Source organism: Ranitomeya imitator, chromosome 9 (genome assembly GCF_032444005.1).
Source record: "Ranitomeya imitator isolate aRanImi1 chromosome 9, aRanImi1.pri, whole genome shotgun sequence".
Classification (NCBI taxonomy): domain Eukaryota; kingdom Metazoa; phylum Chordata; class Amphibia; order Anura; family Dendrobatidae; genus Ranitomeya; species Ranitomeya imitator.
Genome location: NC_091290.1, coordinates 153483632 through 153505569, shown reverse-complemented (window position 1 = coordinate 153505569; position 21938 = coordinate 153483632). Strand labels below are relative to the sequence as shown.

Genomic DNA, 21938 nt, shown 5'->3' with positions numbered 1-21938 from the left:
CCAGCCTGAGAGCTAACAGGAGGGCAGCAGTGATATGTGAGTGCCCCCAGCCTGAGAGCTAACAGGAGAGCAGCAGTGAGATGTGAGTGCCCCCAGCCTGAGAGCTAACAGGAGGGCAGCAGTGAGATGTGAGTGCCCCCAGCCTGAGAGCTAACAGGAGGGCAGCAGTGAGATGTGAGTGCCCCCAGCCTAAGAGCTAACAGGAGGGCAGCAGTGAGATGTGAGTGCCCCCAGCCTGAGAGCTAACAGGAGGGCAGCAGTGAGATGTGAGTGCCCCCAGCCTGAGAGCTAACAGGAGGGCAGCAGTGAGATGTGAGTGCCCCCAGCCTGAGAGCTAACAGGAGGGCAGCAGTGAGATGTGAGTGCCCCCACCCTGAGAGCTAACAGGAGGGCAGCAGTGAGATGTGAGTGCCCCCAGCCTGAGAGCTAACAGGAGGGCAGCAGTGAGATGTGAGTGTCCCCAGCCTGAGAGCTAACAGGAGGGCAGCAGTGAGATGTGAGTGCCCCCAGCCTGAGAGCTAACAGGAGGGCAGCAGTGAGATGTGAGTGCCCCCAGCCTGAGAGCTAACAGGAGGGCAGCAGTGAGATGTGAGTGCCCCCAGCCTCAGAGCTAACAGGAGGGCAGCAGTGAGATGTGAGCGCCCCCAGCCTGAGAGGTAACAGGAGGGCAGCAGTGAGATGTGAGTGCCCCCAGCCTGAGAGCTAACAGGAGGGCAGCAGTGATATGTGAGTGCCCCCAGCCTGAGAGCTAACAGGAGGGCAGCAGTGAGATGTGAGTGCCCCCAGCCTGAGAGCTAACAGGAGGGCAGCAGTGATATGTGAGTGCCCCCAGCCTGAGAGCTAACAGGAGAGCAGCAGTGAGGTGTGAGTGCCCCCAGCCTGAGAGCTAACAGGAGGGCAGCAGTGAGATGTGAGTGTCCCCAGCCTGAGAGCTAACAGGAGGGCAGCAGTGAGATGTGAGTGCCCCCAGCCTGAGAGCTAACAGGAGGGCAGCAGTGAGATGTGAGTGCCCCCAGCCTGAGAGCTAACAGGAGGGCAGCAGTGAGATGTGAGTGCCCCCAGCCTGAGAGGTAACAGGAGGGCAGCAGTGAGATGTGAGCGCCCCCAGCCTGAGAGGTAACAGGAGGGCAGCAGTGAGATGTGAGCGCCCCCAGCCTGAGAGCTAACAGGAGGGCAGCAGTGAGATGTGAGCGCCCCCAGCCTGAGAGCTAACAGGAGGGCAGCAGTGATATGTGAGTGCCCCCAGCCTGAGAGCTAACAGGAGGGCAGCAGTGAGATGTGAGTGCCCCCAGCCTGAGAGCTAACAGGAGGGCAGCAGTGATATGTGAGTGCCCCCAGCCTGAGAGCTAACAGGAGAGCAGCAGTGAGGTGTGAGTGCCCCCAGCCTGAGAGCTAACAGGAGGGCAGCAGTGAGATGTGAGTGCCCCCAGCCTGAGAGCTAACAGGAGGGCAGCAGTGAGATGTGAGTGCCCCCAGCCTGAGAGCTAACAGGAGGGCAGCAGTGAGATGTGAGTGCCCCCAGCCTGAGATCTAACAGGAGGGCAGCAGTGAGGTGTGAGTGTCCCCAGCCTGAGAGGTAACAGGAGAGCAGCAGTGAGATGTGAGTGCCCCCAGCCTGAGAGCTAACAGGAGGGCAGCAGTGAGATGTGAGTGCCCCCAGCCTGAGAGCTAACAGGAGGGCAGCAGTGAGATGTGAGTGCCCCCAGCCTGAGAGCTAACAGGAGGGCAGCAGTGAGATGTGAGTGTCCCCAGCCTCAGAGCTAACAGGAGGGCAGCAGTGAGATGTGAGTGTCCCCAGCCTGAGAGGTAACAAGAGGGCAGCAGTGAGATGTGAGTGTCCCCAGCCTCAGAGCTAACAGGAGGGCAGCAGTGAGATGTGAGTGCCCCCAGCCTGAGAGCTAACAGGAGGGCAGCAGTGAGGTGTGAGCGCCCCCAGCCTGAGAGCTAACAGGAGGGCAGCAGTGAGATGTGAGCGTCCCCAGCCTGAGAGGTAACAAGAGGGCAGCAGTGAGATGTGAGTGTCCCCAGCCTCAGAGCTAACAGGAGGGCAGCAGTGAGATGTGAGTGCCCCCAGCCTGAGAGCTAACAGGAGGGCAGCAGTGAGGTGTGAGCGCCCCCAGCCTGAGAGCTAACAGGAGAGCAGCAGTGAGATGTGAGCGCCCCCAGCCTGAGAGCTAACAGGAGGGCAGCAGTGAGATGTGAGTGCCCCCAGCCTGAGAGCTAACAGGAGGGCAGCAGTGAGATGTGAGTGCCCCCAGCCTGAGAGCTAACAGGAGGGCAGCAGTGAGATGTGAGTGTCCCCAGCCTCAGAGCTAACAGGAGGGCAGCAGTGAGATGTGAGTGTCCCCAGCCTCAGAGCTAACAGGAGGGCAGCAGTGAGATGTGAGCGCCCCCAGCCTGAGAGCGAACAGGAGGGCAGCAGTGAGATGTGAGTGCCCCCAGCCTGAGAGCTAACAGGAGGGCAGCAGTGAGATGTGAGCGCCCCCAGCCTGAGAGCTAACAGGAGGGCAGCAGTGAGATGTGAGTGCCCCCAGCCTGAGAGCTAACAGGAGGGCAGCAGTGAGATGTGAGTGCCCCCAGCCTGAGAGCTAACTGGAGGGCAGCAGTGAGATGTGAGTGCCCCCAGCCTGAGATCTAACAGGAGGGCAGCAGTGAGATGTGAGTGCCCCCAGCCTGAGAGCTAACTGGAGGGCAGCAGTGAGATGTGAGTGCCCCCAGCCTGAGAGCTAACTGGAGGGCAGCAGTGAGATGTGAGCGCCCCCGGCCTGAGAGGTAACAGGAGGGCAGCAGTGAGATGTGAGTGCCCCCAGCCTGAGAGCTAACAGGAGGGCAGCAGTGAGATGTGAGTGCCCCCAGCCTGAGAGCTAACAGGAGGGCAGCAGTGAGATGTGAGTGCCCCCAGCCTGAGAGCTAACAGGAGGGCAGCAGTGAGATGTGAGCGCCCCCGGCCTGAGAGGTAACAGGAGGGCAGCAGTGAGATGTGAGTGCCCCCAGCCTGAGAGCTAACAGGAGGGCAGCAGTGAGATGTGAGTGGGCAGTCAGTTCGGACACGTTTTTCTCAGGCTGAAGATCAGACGATTTCTCGTGTGCTCGCCCGGCCGTTCCTGCTGTCATTCTTCTGTGTATTACTCCGGAAGACGCGGGCGATGGTTTCTCCGGTGTCATCAATTCTGCATTCGTTTTCTCTCATCCGTTCCCCTGCAGCAGGCAGCTGCATGATGTCTTTCTCTCATTGGGTCTCAGCAGTGGATCTCTGATCACCGTCTTCCTCCGAGTGTCGTCCGTTGTATTCGGACCCCCCGAGTCTGATGCACACAGGACAGAATAGGACAAGAGTCTAATGGAGCGGATGAAACTGATGTGTGAATGGATCAATGAAACGCTATGGGTCTGTGAAATAAAGAGGGTGCTAGGACACGCTGCATAGTGTGGCCTGCGCCACGGCCTGTCCTCCGGTGACCTCCGCCGCCTCCGATGTCTCATATGCGTCTCCTCCGCCTGCACTCACCTGTCCTGATCCGTCTTCATCTCTATATTTAGCTGCGAGGACGTCTCTGATATGAGGTGTCCGCCGATCCCCGACTTCTCTAGACTCGTCCCATGTTTTCGGAGCGGTGACCTTACATCCTCCCCTGTTTTCTTGCAGGATGTTGCACCCTATGAATGGTGGAGAATATGGACGTGACAATAAGAAGCCGGGCGATGATTGTACGTCTGCAGCGATCGATGGCGACTACACCAGATTATGATGTCCAGCCCAGGGGCCGATCATCGGCACAGACCGCACTGACAGGTAATAGGGTCTGGGGTTATCACCTTGGGAGTTATTGGGCAGTGGCATCAGCGGCAGTCATGACGGGGGGCCTCACTGGTCGTTTCCCAGACTGCCGGCTCCCAGTCACACAGGACTCATGATGCTGGCGGCCCTGGAGGGAGCTATAGTGGCCTCCATGTTGTCAGCCAACTTTCCTTGTACTGCACATGACGGGAGACTCCAGGGCTTTATTTTCTGGGGGTCTCTATCCAGCGGTGGACGCAGGTGAGCAGATACCTGAGAAGCGTGAGTCTCCTGGCAGGAGGCGCCGCTGGGGTTGAGCGAAGGTGATCAGGTGTTATCCGAGCGTTCTCTGGTGCTGACCGTGTGTATGGCGTGCTCGATACCGTGTCCGAGTCCCCACGGCCTTTCAGCCGCTGCACCGCAGGGATTGCCCGTTTGTTCGTTCATCTCCATAGTCGCGCTACGGACCTCACACAGAGCATGGAGTACCAGCGTTACCCTGCCCTCATTTATGATGCTCACAGACCTTGCATCTTATGAGGCCTGCTCCCCATTTGGAAGATTTGGGCGGCTCCTAATGTTCTTCTGTTCACCCCCATTCAGATCAGTGTGCCGGGGGCTTCTTAGAGCAGTGTGGCCCCCCGAGTCTGAGCCACTCGTCCTTCCATCCCATTCTGCTTTTATACCTCTTGCCTGGGATGTGCCGGCCGCTCCTGGCTGTGCAGGCCACCCTGCCACCCATACTGGGATCACAGAGGGCTGCCACCTGTACCCAATTAGGACGACCATTGACTGGTTTGTAGCCCACGGGCGGCACAGGGGTCTCTCAGCGGGGGATCCTCAGTATATCGCATGCTCTTTAGAAACAGCAGATTGGCTGTAGCGTGCACCCTGCACCCACACATCACCCCGAGAGCGGGCAGCTCTATGTGATGATAGACGAGAGTATTAATTATTCATGGCGGCCATATCCCGAGCGTGCCGCCTAATGAAAGTGTCAGCGGTAATGAGACTGATGGATAATAGCGGTACAAGCACAGAAAGTTCCAGCCGCGACTCCCCTGATTTATGAGACCCCTCTGGGTGTCATAGGCGGTCAGGGCGCTGGTATCTCACAGGGCTTTGTTCTGGGGGCCACTGCGAGGCTCGGGTCCCACTGGCCGGGGTGATTGAGCGCACCGTTTGCCCTCTCTCTCGTGGGCTCATTTTCCCCCCGTCCATGTAATGAGCACAGTCTGCGGTCTCACATGAACCCATGTTCTTCCATTGAAGTCCGTGGGGTCACGGGTGCTCCGGTGGGTGATGTGCTCATGTCCTTGCTATGCATGGTGTGGACACTAGATGGCAGCGATGTGTATAATTACATCGGCGGCGGCGCAGTAATCACCGCCTGGCGTCAGGAGAGGACGCCGTCTGTGATGGGCAGCACTCGCAGTCGCCGCCTCTGTTCACACACGGCAGATTTATTGTAAAGTCACTTCTGTCATCTGATTCTCATGGACTTCTGCAAACTCCATTGACAGAAATGTGCGCTGCGTGTGAATGAACCGCGGCATCCCGATGACTGACAAGCAGAGGCGCAGCCTGAGGGCGCCAAGGTTGGAGAGAATTATCATGAGGATGAATAAAAAATAATTAAGAAGGCATCACTGACCACTCTGCCGCCATTACAGTGCGGCCATTCTGCTGCTCCTCGCCTTGTAGGGATGACGTCCCTGACTATAGATGTGACCGCTGCAGCCAATCACAGGCCTCAGCTGCACGCCTCGTGCATTTTCCCTCCCTGAAATCCTGAAAATTGTCATCATCATTACAGGAAGCATCTTCCTAATAGACGTGACGATCTCTGCTTGCCGTCAGTAGGTCGGTAAACCCGTGCTGTCATTACTCCACAGCTGAAGGCTTGTGACAATGTACCAGTCACGGGAGGTGTTGGTCCCACACTGGCACATTGTGACGGCACCCTGCTCTGTATGGACAGGACGGGCACGTAGTATATTAGTTTTCTATCACACGGCTGTGGGTTAGAGGACGAGCTCTGATATCCGGATGGTTCCTTGGCCCACGTGCCGTGACGCCATGATATCACCCCCTCGCCTTATGTCGCTGCCGGTAATGAGCGCTCTCTGTCTCTCGGTGATTTATCCACAGTGGGAGCAGACTGCACCGTGGGATGAAATGCATTTCACAGAATATAATCCCTTAATCCAGAAGGGAGAGAAGATCCGGATCCCAGAGCACTTTGTAAGCACAGATGTGATTTATAATGTCCCCATCTGTCCGCCCTCAGCCACCCTGTGATTACACGGATGCTGGCATCAATCGTCCATGGGCAGCGGTGGCCTCTGCCGGATGACCTCCAGTGACAATGTGAGGGGGATGGGCCGGGAAGATAAATAAAATGACTCCACCGTGTGCGGGACGTCTCCAGTGTGATGTCATAACTCCACTGTATGCGGGACGTCTCCAGTGTGATGTCATAACTCCACTGTATGCAGGACGTCTCCAGTGTGATGTCATAACTCCGCCGTGTGCCGGACGTCTCCAGTGTGATGTCATAACTCCACTGTATGCAGGACGTCTCCAGTGTGATGTCATAACTCCACTGTATGCAGGACGTCTCCAGTGTGATGTCATAACTCCACTGTATGCAGGACGTCTCCAGTGTGATGTCATAACTCCACTATATGCAGGACGTCTCCAGTGTGATGTCATAACTCCACTGTATGCAGGACGTCTCCAGTGTGATGTCACAACTCCACTATATGCAGGACGTCTCCAGTGTGATGTCATAGCTCCACTGTATGCAGGACGTTTCCAGTGTGATGTCATAACTCCGCCGTGTGCCGGACGTCTCCAGTGTGATGTCATAACTCCACTGTATGCAGGACGTCTCCAGTGTGATGTCATAACTCCACTATATGCAGGACGTCTCCAGTGTGATGTCATAACTCCACTGTATGCAGGACGTCTCCAGTGTGATGTCATAACTCCACTATATGCAGGACGTCTCCAGTGTGATGTCATAACTCCACTGTATGCAGGACGTCTCCAGTGTGATGTCATAACTCCACTGTATGCAGGACGTCTCCAGTGTGATGTCATAACTCCACTATATGCAGGACGTCTCCAGTGTGATGTCATAGCTCCACTGTATGCAGGACGTCTCCAGTGTGATGTCATAACTCCACTATATGCAGGACGTCTCCAGTGTGATGTCATAACTCCACTGTATGTAGGACGTCTCCAGTGTGATGTCATAGCTCCACTATATGCAGGACGTTTCCAGTGTGATGTCATAACTCCGCCGTGTGCCGGACGTCTCCAGTGTGATGTCATAACTCCACTGTATGCAGGACGTCTCCAGTGTGATGTCATAACTCCACTATATGCAGGACGTTTCCAGTGTGATGTCATAACTCCGCCGTGTGCCGGACGTCTCCAGTGTGATGTCATAACTCCACTGTATGCAGGACGTCTCCAGTGTGATGTCATAACTCCACTGTATGCAGGACGTCTCCAGTGTGATGTCATAACTCCACTGTATGCAGGACGTCTCCAGTGTGATGTCATAACTCCACTATATGCAGGACGTCTCCAGTGTGATGTCATAACTCCACTGTATGCCGGACGTTTCCAGTGTGATGTCATAACTCCACTATATGCAGGACATCTCCAGTGTGATGTCATAACTCCACTATATGCAGGACGTCTCCAGTGTGATGTCATAACTCCACTATATGCAGGACGTCTCCAGTGTGATGTCATAACTCCACTATATGCAGGACGTCTCCAGTGTGATGTCATAACTCCACTGTATGCCGGACGTTTCCAGTGTGATGTCATAACTCCACTATATGCAGGACGTCTCCAGTGTGATGTCATAACTCCACTATATGCAGGACGTCTCCAGTGTGATGTCATAACTCCACTGTATGCCGGACGTTTCCAGTGTGATGTCATAACTCCACTATATGCAGGACGTCTCCAGTGTGATGTCATAACTCCACTATATGCAGGACGTCTCCAGTGTGATGTCATAACTCCACTGTATGCAGGACGTCTCCAGTGTGATGTCATAACTCCACTGTATGCAGGACGTCTCCAGTGTGATGTCATAACTCCACTATATGCAGGACGTCTCCAGTGTGATGTCATAACTCCACTATATGCAGGACGTCTCCAGTGTGATGTCATAACTCCACTATATGCAGGACGTCTCCAGTGTGATGTCATAACTCCACTATATGCAGGACGTCTCCAGTGTGATGTCATAACTCCACTGTATGCAGGACGTCTCCAGTGTGATGTCATAACTCCACTGTATGCAGGACGTCTCCAGTGTGATGTCATAACTCCACTATATGCAGGACGTCTCCAGTGTGATGTCATAACTCCACTATATGCAGGACGTCTCCAGTGTGATGTCATAACTCCACTATATGCAGGACGTCTCCAGTGTGATGTCATAACTCCACTATATGCAGGACGTCTCCAGTGTGATGTCATAACTCCACTATATGCAGGACGTCTCCAGTGTGATGTCATAACTCCACTATATGCAGGACGTCTCCAGTGTGATGTCATAACTCCACTGTATGCCGGACGTTTCCAGTGTGATGTCATAACTCCACTATATGCAGGACGTCTCCAGTGTGATGTCATAACTCCACTATATGCAGGACGTCTCCAGTGTGATGTCATAACTCCACTATATGTAGGACGTCTCCAGTGTGATGTCATAACTCCACTGTATGTAGGACGTCTCCAGTGTGATGTCATAACTCCACTGTATGCCGGACGTTTCCAGTGTGATGTCATAACTCCACTATATGCAGGACGTCTCCAGTGTGATGTCATAACTCCACTATATGCAGGACGTCTCCAGTGTGATGTCATAACTCCACTGTATGCAGGACGTCTCCAGTGTGATGTCATAACTCCACTGTATGCCGGACGTTTCCAGTGTGATGTCATAACTCCACTATATGCCGGACGTCTCCAGTGTGATGTCATAACTCCACTATATGCAGGATGTCTCCAGTGTGATGTCATAACTCCACTGTATGCAGGACGTTTCCAGTGTGATGTCATAACTCCACTGTATGCAGGACGTCTCCAGTGTGATGTCATAACTCCACTGTATGCAGGACGTCTCCAGTGTGATGTCATAACTCCACTGTATGCAGGACGTCTCCAGTGTGATGTCATAACTCCACTATATGCAGGACGTCTCCAGTGTGATGTCATAACTCCACTGTATGCAGGACGTCTCCAGTGTGATGTCATAACTCCACTATATGCAGGACGTCTCCAGTGTGATGTCATAACTCCACTGTATGTAGGACGTCTCCAGTGTGATGTCATAACTCCACTGTATGCAGGACGTTTCCAGTGTGATGTCATAACTCCACTATATGCAGGACGTCTCCAGTGTGATGTCATAACTCCACTGTATGCAGGACGTCTCCAGTGTGATGTCATAACTCCACTGTATGCAGGACGTCTCCAGTGTGATGTCATAACTCCACTATATGCAGGACGTCTCCAGTGTGATGTCATAACTCCACTGTATGCCGGACGTTTCCAGTGTGATGTCATAACTCCACTATATGCAGGACGTCTCCAGTGTGATGTCATAACTCCACTATATGCAGGACGTCTCCAGTGTGATGTCATAACTCCACTGTATGCAGGACGTTTCCAGTGTGATGTCATAGCTCCACTATATGCCGGACGTTTCCAGTGTGATGTCATAGCTCCACTATATGCCGGACGTTTCCAGTGTGATGTCATAGCTCCACCTACGCCTGATGTTGCTGATAACGGCGAGAGCAGGTGCTGCTGATTTTTTACAAGCCAAACTAAAACAGGCATCTATGGACTGGTATTCTCGGGCTGGTTAGTGGCCATGCATATGCCCCCCCGCCTAAAAATAGCAGCCCGCAGCCACCCGAGGAAAGGCAGATCTTGTTTGGCGCTTTGCCCTTCTCTTCTCACTTTTCCTAACATCAAAGCCACGGCTTAGTAATGGAGAGGCCTCTATAAGACGCCCCCATAGTTAGGTTGTAAAGAAAGACACCGCCAGAATAAAATCCTTTAATTGAAATAATGACACTGACTCCTTTATTTGAAATATAAATAAAAAAAGCACAGTTATAATCACCTGACACCCATTCTACTGAAGCCCTTGTCCCCTGTAAAAAAAAAGAAAAATAATAAACAACAATATCCTTCACCTGTCCGACGTGAAGATTAATAATAATAATAATTTTATTTATATAGCGCCAACATATTCCGCAGCGCTTTACAAATTATAGAGGGGACTTGTACAGACAATAGACATTACAGCATAACAGAAATACAGTTCAAAACAGATACCAGGAGGAGTGAGGGCCCTGCTCGCAAGCTACAAACTATGGGGAAAAGGGGAGACACGAGAGGTGGATGGTAACAATTTCTTTAGTTATTCGGACCAGCTATAGTGTAAGGCTCAGGTGTTCATGTAAAGCTGCATGAACCAGTTACCTGCCTAAGTATGTAGCAGTACAGACACAGAGGGCTAATACTGCATAAAGTGTATGAGAACATGATGCGAGGAACCTTTTTTTTTTTTTTTTTATTATAAATAGGCCACACAGGGATCGTTAGGTTAATGCATTGAGGCGGTAGGCCAGTCTGAACAAATGAGTTTTTAGGGCACGCTTAAAACTGTGGGGATTGGGGATTAATCGTATTAACCTAGGTAGTGCATTCCAAAGAATCGGCGCAGCACGTGTAAAGTCTTGGAGACGGGAGTGGGAGGTTCTGATTATTGAGGATGCTAACCTGAGGTCATTAGCGGAGCGGAGATTCTCAATACTGTCCCACACCATAATCCATCTCTGTGATAACTATTTACAACCTGAATGGTGGCATGATATAACCGTTCAGACTGATGCAGTCAGTGGGGTGCAGGGTCGGTGGTCTCCTCCGGCTGCAGTCAGTGGGGTGCAGGGTCGGTGGTGTCCTCCGGCTGCAGTCAGTGGGGTGCAGGGTCGGTGGTGTCCTCCGGCTGCAGTCAGTGGGGTGCAGGGTCGGTGGTGTCCTCCGGCTGCAGTCAGTGGGGTGCAGGGTCGGTGGTGTCCTCCGGCTGCAGTCAGGGGGGTGCAGGGTCGGTGGTGTCCTCCGGCTGCAGTCAGTGGGGTGCAGGGTCGGTGGTGTCCTCCGGCTGCAGTCAGTGGGGTGCAGGGTCGGTGGTGTCCTCCGGCTGCAGTCAGTGGGGTGCAGGGTCGGTGGTCTCCTCCGGCTGCAGTCAGTGGGGTGCAGGGTCGGTGGTGTCCTCCGGCTGCAGTCAGTGGGGTGCAGGGTCGGTGGTCTCCTCCGGCTGCAGTCAGTGGGGTGCAGGGTCGGTGGTCTCCTCCGGCTGCAGTCAGTGGGGTGCAGGGTCGGTGGTCTCCTCCGGCTGCAGTCAGTGGGGTGCAGGGTCGGTGGTCTCCTCCGGCTGCAGTCAGTGGGGTGCAGGGTCGGTGGTGTCCTCCGGCTGCAGTCAGTGGGGTGCAGGGTCGGTGGTCTCCTCCGGCTGCAGTCAGTGGGGTGCAGGGTCGGTGGTCTCCTCCGGCTGCAGTCAGTGGGGTGCAGGGTCGGTGGTGTCCTCCGGCTGCAGTCAGTGGGGTGCAGGGTCGGTGGTCTCCTCCGGCTGCAGTCAGTGGGGTGCAGGGTCGGTGGTCTCCTCCGGCTGCAGTCAGTGGGGTGCAGGGTCGGTGGTCTCCTCCGGCTGCAGTCAGTGGGGTGCAGGGTCGGTGGTCTCCTCCGGCTGCAGTCAGTGGGGTGCAGGGTCGGTGGTGTCCTCCGGCTGCAGTCAGTGGGGTGCAGGGTCGGTGGTCTCCTCCGGCTGCAGTCAGTGGGGTGCAGGGTCGGTGGTCTCCTCCGGCTGCAGTCAGTGGGGTGCAGGGTCGGTGGTGTCCTCCGGCTGCAGTCAGTGGGGTGCAGGGTCGGTGGTCTCCTCCGGCTGCAGTCAGTGGGGTGCAGGGTCGGTGGTGTCCTCCGGCTGCAGTCAGTGGGGTGCAGGGTCGGTGGTGTCCTCCGGCTGCAGTCAGTGGGGTGCAGGGTCGGTGGTGTCCTCCGGCTGCAGTCAGTGGGGTGCAGGGTCGGTGGTCTCCTCCGGCTGCAGTCAGTGGGGTGCAGGGTCGGTGGTGTCCTCCGGCTGCAGTCAGTGGGGTGCAGGGTCGGTGGTCTCCTCCGGCTGCAGTCAGTGGGGTGCAGGGTCGGTGGTGTCCTCCGGCTGCAGTCAGTGGGGTGCAGGGTCGGTGGTCTCCTCCGGCTGCAGTCAGTGGGGTGCAGGGTCGGTGGTCTCCTCCGGCTGCAGTCAGTGGGGTGCAGGGTCGGTGGTCTCCTCCGGCTGCAGTCAGTGGGGTGCAGGGTCGGTGGTGTCCTCCGGCTGCAGTCAGTGGGGTGCAGGGTCGGTGGTGTCCTCCGGCTGCAGTCAGCGGGGTGCAGGGTCGGTAGTGTCCTCCGGCTGCAGTCAGTGGGGTGCAGGGTCGGTGGTCTCCTCCGGCTGCAGTCAGTGGGGTGCAGGGTCGGTGGTGTCCTCCGGCTGCAGTCAGTGGGGTGCAGGGTCGGTGGTGTCCTCCGGCTGCAGTCAGTGGGGTGCAGGGTCGGTGGTCTCCTCCGGCTGCAGTCAGTGGGGTGCAGGGTCGGTGGTGTCCTCCGGCTGCAGTCAGTGGGGTGCAGGGTCGGTGGTGTCCTCCGGCTGCAGTCAGTGGGGTGCAGGGTCGGTGGTCTCCTCCGGCTGCAGTCAGTGGGGTGCAGGGTCGGTGGTCTCCTCCGGCTGCAGTCAGTGGGGTGCAGGGTCGGTGGTGTCCTCCGGCTGCAGTCAGTGGGGTGCAGGGTCGGTGGTCTCCTCCGGCTGCAGTCAGTGGGGTGCAGGGTCGGTGGTCTCCTCCGGCTGCAGTCAGTGGGGTGCAGGGTCGGTGGTGTCCTCCGGCTGCAGTCAGTGGGGTGCAGGGTCGGTGGTCTCCTCCGGCTGCAGTCAGTGGGGTGCAGGGTCGGTGGTCTCCTCCGGCTGCAGTCAGCGGGGTGCAGGGTCGGTGGTCTCCTCCGGCTGCAGTCAGTGGGGTGCAGGGTCGGTGGTGTCCTCCGGCTGCAGTCAGTGGGGTGCAGGGTCGGTGGTCTCCTCCGGCTGCAGTCAGTGGGGTGCAGGGTCGGTGGTGTCCTCCGGCTGCAGTCAGTGGGGTGCAGGGTCGGTGGTCTCCTCCGGCTGCAGTCAGTGGGGTGCAGGGTCGGTGGTCTCCTCCGGCTGCAGTCAGTGGGGTGCAGGGTCGGTGGTGTCCTCCGGCTGCAGTCAGTGGGGTGCAGGGTCGGTAATTCCATCCTGTGCAGGACGTTCTCTCCAGCTGTTCACACATTCACTGCAGCCTCCTCTTCTTGTCTCCGCTGTCTGACCTGTACAGGAGGCTGCTCTGCGGTGAGTACCTTCCATGATTCCCCGTACCCCACTGACAGCAGGCGGGAGGCCTGTGATGTCACACGTGGTACATGATGTCACCAGCTGACCCCCCACCAATGCTGTGTTCACATGTGGACGATTGATTGCAGAAATTGTAGAAGCATTTTAGAAAATCCGTATCATCACCTGAATAGGTAATTCTGGAAGCAACGCACGGATTTCTGCAGCTGCATTCACATGAATGAGACAATCACAACAAATCTGCTACATTTTAGACCCTCGTTCTCTTGTTCCGTGAGAGCCCCAGTGATGAGAGCCCCGTTCTACCAATCAGTAAGGTTTACGGCAGTCGGAGCCCCATTCTACAGATCAGTAAGGGTCCCGGCGGTCAGAGAGTAAGGGTCCTATCAGTTGGAGCCCCACCAATTACGGGGTGCAGATGTGACCCCCGGTCTTATATCTGTATACGGGTGTAGAGTGTGACCCCCGATATCGGGGTTATACGTGGAGTGCAGTGATGGGTGTAGTGTCTGCTCCCCGGCACCAGTATCCTCCCTGAGTGTGAGCGGAGATGTGGCCGCCTGTACATGTCCTGTAATCACAGTCAAGAAGACCCAACCCTTCCCTCCGGAGCTGTCACTACATGTCTTGGTGTTTAGATCAGGATTGTCGGAGCGTGTGAACTTCTGTGCCCTATAAGAGCCGTTCTCAGGGGCATCCACTGACCCCCCATCACTGCAGGGGCCACAGACACTTACAGCAACAATCGGGAGTCTGCAACATTCCACAAGACGTGTAAGGCATGTAAGTCATGGGATCTTATTACACTCCAGAGCTGCACTCACTATTCTGCTGGTGCAGTCAGTGTACATACATTACATTACTGATCCTGAGTTACATCCTGTATAATACTCCAGAGCTGCACTCACTATTCTGCTGGTGCAGTCACTGTGTACATACATTACATTACTGATCCTGAGTTACCTCCTGTATTATACCCCAGAGCTGCACTCACTATTCTGCTGGTGCAGTCACTGTGTACATACATTACATTACTGATCCTGAGTTACATCCTGTATTATACTCCAGAGCTGCACTCACTATTCTGCTGGTGCAGTCACTGAGTACATACATTACATTACTGATCCTGAGTTACATCCTGTATTATACTCCAGAGCTGCACTCACTATTCTGCTGGTGCAGTCACTGTGTACATACATTACATTACTGATCCTGAGTTACATCCTGTATTATACCCCAGAGCTGCACTCACTATTCTGCTGGTGCAGTCACTGTGTACATACATTACATTACTGATCCTGAGTTATATCCTGTATTATACCCCAGAGCGGCACTCACTATTCTGCTGGTGCAGTCACTGTGTACATACATTACATTACTGATCCTGAGTTATATCCTGTATTATACCCCAGAGCTGCACTCACTATTCTGCTGGTGCAGTCACTGTGTACATACATTACATTACTGATCCTGAGTTACATCCTGTATTATACTCCAGAGCTGCACTCACTATTCTGCTGGTGCAGTCACTGTGTACATACATTACATTACTGATCCTGAGTTACATCCTGTATTATACTCCAGAGCTGCACTCACTATTCTGCTGGTGCAGTCACTGTGTACATACATTACATTACTGATCCTGAGTTACATCCTGTATTATACTCCAGAGCTGCACTCACTATTCTGCTGGTGCAGTCACTGTGTACATACATTACTGATCCTGAGTTACATCCTGTATTATACTCCAGAGCTGCACTCACTATTCTGCTGGTGCAGTCACTGTGTACATACATTACATTACTGATCCTGAGTTATATCCTGTGTTATACTCCAGAGCTGCACTCACTATTCTGCTGGTGCAGTCACTGTGTACATACATTACATTACTGATCCTGAGTTACATCCTGTATTATACCCCAGAGCTGCACTCACTATTCTGCTGCTGCAGTCACTGTGTACATACATTACTGATCCCGAGTTATATCCTGTATTATACCCCAGAGCTGCACTCACTATTCTGCTGCTGCAGTCACTGTGTACATACATTACTGATCCCGAGTTATATCCTGTATTATACCCCAGAGCTGCACTCACTATTCTGCTGGTGCAGTCACTGTGTACATACATTACATTACTGATCCTGAGTTACATCCTGTATTATACCCCAGAGCTGCACTCACTATTCTGCTGGTGCAGTCACTGTGTACATACATTACATTACTGATCCTGAGTTACATCCTGTATTATACCCCAGAGCTGCACTCACTATTCTGCTGGTGCAGTCACTGTGTACATACATTACATTACTGATCCTGAGTTATATCCTGTATTATACCCCAGAGCGGCACTCACTATTCTGCTGGTGCAGTCACTGTGTACATACATTACATTACTGATCCTGAGTTATATCCTGTATTATACCCCAGAGCTGCACTCACTATTCTGCTGGTGCAGTCACTGTGTACATACATTACATTACTGATCCTGAGTTACATCCTGTATTATACTCCAGAGCTGCACTCACTATTCTGCTGGTGCAGTCACTGTGTACATACATTACATTACTGATCCTGAGTTACATCCTGTATTATACTCCAGAGCTGCACTCACTATTCTGCTGGTGCAGTCACTGTGTACATACATTACATTACTGATCCTGAGTTACATCCTGTATTATACTCCAGAGCTGCACTCACTATTCTGCTGGTGCAGTCACTGTGTACATACATTACTGATCCTGAGTTACATCCTGTATTATACTCCAGAGCTGCACTCACTATTCTGCTGGTGCAGTCACTGTGTACATACATTACATTACTGATCCTGAGTTATATCCTGTGTTATACTCCAGAGCTGCACTCACTATTCTGCTGGTGCAGTCACTGTGTACATACATTACATTACTGATCCTGAGTTACATCCTGTATTATACCCCAGAGCTGCACTCACTATTCTGCTGCTGCAGTCACTGTGTACATACATTACTGATCCCGATTTATATCCTGTATTATACCCCAGAGCTGCACTCACTATTCTGCTGGTGCAGTCACTGTGTACATACATTACATTACTGATCCTGAGTTACATCCTGTATTATACCCCAGAGCTGCACTCACTATTCTGCTGGTGCAGTCACTGTGTACATACATTACATTACTGATCCTGAGTTACCTCCTGTATTATACCCCAGAGCTGCACTCAGTATTCTGCTGGTGCAGTCACTGTGTACATACATTACATTACTGATCCTGAGTTACATCCTGTATTATACCCCAGAGCTGCGCTCACTATTCTGCTGGTGTAGTCACTGTGTACATACATTACATTACTGATCCTGAGTTATATCCTGTATTATACTCCAGAGCTGCACTCACTATTCTGCTGGTGCAGTCACTGTGTACATACATTACTGATCCTGAGTTACCTCCTGTATTATACCCCAGAGCTGCACTCACTATTCTGCTGGTGCAGTCACTGTGTACATACATTACTGATCCTGAGTTACATCCTGTATTATACCCCAGAGCTGCACTCACTATTCTGCTGGTGCAGTCACTGTGTACATACATTACATTACTGATCCTGAGTTACATCCTGTATTATACTCCAGAGCTGCACTCACTATTCTGCTGGTGCAGTCACTGTGTACATACATTACATTACTGATCCTGAGTTACATCCTGTATTATACCCCAGAGCTGCACTCACTATTCTGCTGGTGCAGTCACTGTGTACATACATTACATTACTGATCCTGGGTTACATCCTGTATTATACCCCAGAGCGGCACTCACTATTCTGCTGGTGCAGTCACTGTGTACATACATTACATTACTTATCCTGAGTTACATCCTGTATTATACTCCAGAGCTGCACTCACTATTCTGCTGGTGCAGTCACTGTGTACATACATTACATTACTGATCCTGGGTTACATCCTGTATTATACCCCAGAGCTGCACTCACTATTCTGCTGGTGCAGTCACTGTGTACATACATTACATTACTGATCCTGAGTTACCTCCTGTATTATACCCCAGAGCTGCACTCACTATTCTGCTGGTGTAGTCACTGTGTACATACATTACATTACTGATTCTGAGTTACATCCTGTATTATACTCCAGAGCTGCACTCACTGTTCTGCTGGTGCAGTCACTGTGTACATACATTACATTACTGATCCTGAGTTACCTCCTGTATAATACTCCAGAGCTGCACTCACTATTCTGCTGGTGCAGTCACTATGTACAGACATTACTGATCCTGAGTTACCTCCTGTATTATACTTCAGAGCTGCGCTCACTATTCTGCTGGTGCAGTCACTGTATACATACATTACATTACTGATCCTGAGTTACATCCTGTATTATACCCCAGAGCTGCACTCACTATTCTGCTGGTGCAGTCACTGTGTACATACATTACATTACTGATCCTGAGTTACCTCCTGTATAATACTCCAGAGCTGCACTCACTATTCTGCTGGTGCAGTCACTGTGTACATACATTACATTACTGATCCTGAGTTACATCCTGTATTATACCCCAGAGCTGCACTCACTATTCTGCTGGTGCAGTCACTGTGTACATACATTACTGATCCTGAGTTACCTCCTGTATTATACTCCAGAGCTGCACTCACTATTCTGCTGGTGCAGTCACTGTGTACATACATTACATTACTGATCCTGAGTTACATCCTGTATTATACTCCAGAGCTGCACTCACTATTCTGCTGGTGCAGTCACTGTGTACATACATTACATTACTGATCCTGAGTTACATCCTGTATTCTACTCCAGAGCTGCACTCACTATTCTGCTGGTGCAGTCACTGTGTACATACATTACTGATCCTGAGTTACATCCTGTATTATATTCCAGAGCTGCACTCACTATTCTGCTGGTGCAGTCACTGTGTACATACATTACATTACTGATCCTGAGTTACATCCTGTATTATACCCCAGAGCTGCACTCACTATTCTGCTGGTGCAGTCACTGTGTACATACATTACATTACTGATCCTGAGTTACATCCTGTATTATACCCCAGAGCTGCACTTACTATTCTGCTGGTGCAGTCACTGTGTACATACATTACATTACTGATCCTGAGTTACATCCTGTATTATACTCCAGAGCTGCACTCACTATTCTGCTGGTGCAGTCACTGTGTACATACATTACATTACTGATCCTGAGTTACATCCTGTATTATACCCCAGAGCTGCACTCACTATTCTGCTGGTGTAGTCACTGTGTACATACATTACATTACTGATCCTGAGTTACATCCTGTATTATACTCCAGAGCTGCACTCACTATTCTGCTGGTGCAGTCACTGTGTACATACATTACATTACTGATCCTGAGTTACATCCTGTATTATACCCCAGAGCTGCACTCACTATTCTGCTGGTGCAGTCACTGTGTACATACATTACATTACTGATCCTGAGTTACATCCTGTATTATACCCCAGAGCTGCACTCACTATTCTGCTGGTGCAGTCACTGTGTACATACATTACATTACTGATCCTGAGTTACCTCCTGTATTATACTCCAGAGCTGCACTCACTATTCTGCTGGTGCAGTCACTGTGTACATACATTACATTACTGATCCTGAATTACATCCTGTATTATACCCCAGAGCTGCACTCACTATTCTGCTGGTGCAGTCACTGTGTACATACATTACATTACTGATCCTGAGTTACATCCTGTATTATACTCCAGAGCTGCACTCACTATTCTGCTGGTGCAGTCACTGTGTACATACATTACATTACTGATCCTGAGTTACATCCTGTATTATACCCCAGAGCTGCACTCACTATTCTGCTGGTGCAGTCACTGTGTACATACATTACATTACTGATCCTGAGTTACATCCTGTATTATACCCCAGAGCTGCACTCACTATTCTGCTGGTGCAGTCACTGTGTACATACATTACATTACTGATCCTGAGTTACCCCATGTATTATACCCCAGAGCTGCACACACTATTCTGCTGGTGCAGTCACTGTGTACATACATTACATTACTGATCCTGAGTTACCTCCTGTATTATACTCCAGAGCTGCACTCACTATTCTGCTGGTGCAGTCACTGTGTACATACATTACATTACTGATCCTGAGTTACCTCCTGTATTATACTCCAGAGCTGCACTCACTATTCTGCTGGTGCAGTCACTGTGTACATACATTACATTACTGATCCTGAATTACATCCTGTATTATACTCCAGAGCTGCACTCACTATTCTGCTGGTGCAGTCACTGTGTACATACATTACATTACTGATCCTGAGTTACATCCTGTATTATACTCCAGAGCTGCACTCACTATTCTGCTGGTGCAGTCACTGTGTACATACATTACATTACTGATCCTGAGTTACATCCTGTATTATACTCCAGAGCTGCGCTCAGCAGGGTGTTGCTGTATGTAGATTTCCTGGGGGCTCCGCTCAGTGTCTCTGCTGGCTCGGGGGATCATCCATCACACACGAGGACATTCCCGTCACCTCTCACATGAAGTGTCCGATCTCATGGATCTGTAATCAGTCATGTATCTGCAGACGAGATTGTATGTGATGGCGGCCGCCCCAAGAGCTGCAATCATCCCACTGACTAGTGGATAATGAGGTGTGTATGGGTGTGGGGGGCGTCAGACATCTTGTCTTGTTCCCCCATTGTCAGTGCCGCTCTTATGCCAAGTGCTGATAATATCAATCACAAAGAATAGTTGCTAAAAATGTGCTGCCATCCACCAGCTACTGACAGCGGAGGACATACTGACCTGGTGGGACGCATGCTCCGAGACCCCCTGCACACATGCATACAGCCCGTGTCAGCATGCAGTGACCAGGACTATTACTGTACCGCACTGCAGGAGGGCTGCGTACCGGGACTGGACCTATGGGGTATATGGGGTACACACAGCTGATACACCACCTCCAGGCACTGACCTGCTGACGCTCCAGACACCATGTGCAACCCCCCCATCAGGAACGATGTGCAACCCCCCATCAGGAACGACGTGTAACCCCCCATCAGACACGACGTGTAACCCCCCATCAGACACGACGTGTAACCCCCCAGACACGACGTGCAACCCCCCAGACACGACGTGCAACCCCCCCATCAGGAACGACGTGTAACCCCCCATCAGACACGACGTGTAACCCCCCATCAGACACGACGTGTAACCCCCCAGACACGACGTGCAACCCCCCCATCAGGAACGACGTATAACCCCCCCATCAGGAACGACGTGTAACCCCCCATCAGACACGACGTGTAACCCCCCATCAGACACGACGTGTAACCCCCCAGACACGACGTATAACCCCCCATCAGGAACGATGTGCAACCCCCCATCAGACACGACATATAACCCCCCATCAGACACGACATATAACCCCCATCAGACACGACATATAACCCCCCATCAGACACGACATATAACCCCCATCAGACACGACGTATAACCCCCCATCAGACACGACGTATAACCCCCCCATCAGACACGACGTATAACCCCCCCATCAGGAACGATGTGCAACCCCCCATCAGGAACGACGTATAACCCCCCATCAGACACGACGTGTAACCCCCCAGACACGACGTGCAACCCCCCATCAGGAACGATGTGCAACCCCCCATCAGGAACGACGTATAACCCCCCATCAGACACGACGTATAACCCCCCATCAGGAACGATGTGCAACCCCCCATCAGACACGACATATAACCCCCCATCAGACACGACATATAACCCCCATCAGACACGACATATAACCCCCATCAGACACGATGTATAACCCCCCATCAGACACGACGTATAACCCCCATCAGACACGATGTATAACCCCCATCAGACACGACATATAACCCCCCATCAGACACGACATATAACCCCCATCAGACACGACATATAACCCCCATCAGACACGATGTATAACCCCCCATCAGACACGATGTATAACCCCCCATCAGACACGACATATAACCCCCATCAGACACGATGTATAACCCCCCATCAGACACGACATATAACCCCCCATCAGACACGACATATAACCCCCATCAGACACGACGTATAACCCCCCATCAGACACGACGTATAACCCCCCCATCAGACACGACGTATAACCCCCCCATCAGGAACGATGTGCAACCCCCCATCAGACACGACGTGTAACCCCCCAGACACGACGTGCAACCCCCCATCAGACACGACATATAACCCCCATCAGACACGATGTATAACCCCCATCAGACACGACGTATAACCCCCCATCAGACACGACGTATAACCCCCCATCAGACACGACGTATAACCCCCCATCAGACACGACGTATAACCCCCCATCAGACACGATGTATAACCCCCATCAGACACGATGTATAACCCCCATCAGACACGACATATAACCCCCATCAGACACGACGTATAACCCCCCCATCAGGAACGATGTGCAACCCCCCATCAGGAACGACGTATAACCCCCCATCAGACACGACGTGTAACCCCCCAGACACGACGTGCAACCCCCCATCAGACACGACATATAACCCCCATCAGACACGATGTATAACCCCCATCAGACACGACGTGTAACCCCCCATCAGACACGACATATAACCCCCATCAGACACGACATATAACCCCCATCAGACACGATATATAA

General features: G+C 52.2%; 1 protein-coding gene across 5 annotated transcripts in view; it reads left to right on the top strand.

Moving 5' to 3' along the window:
- LOC138649263 (solute carrier family 66 member 2-like) overlaps positions 1-21938 on the top strand; it is a 64289-nt gene that overhangs the window by 18061 nt on the left and 24290 nt on the right. For 3 of the 5 annotated variants that reach the window (XM_069739498.1, XM_069739499.1, XM_069739500.1), the window contains exon 2: positions 3647-3793. The gene's annotated coding sequence lies outside the window, so the exon portion shown is untranslated. Of the gene's footprint in view, positions 1-3646; positions 3794-13825; positions 14010-21938 lie in introns of those variants that run through there. The other 2 variants (XM_069739501.1, XM_069739497.1) reach the window with 2 other exon arrangements.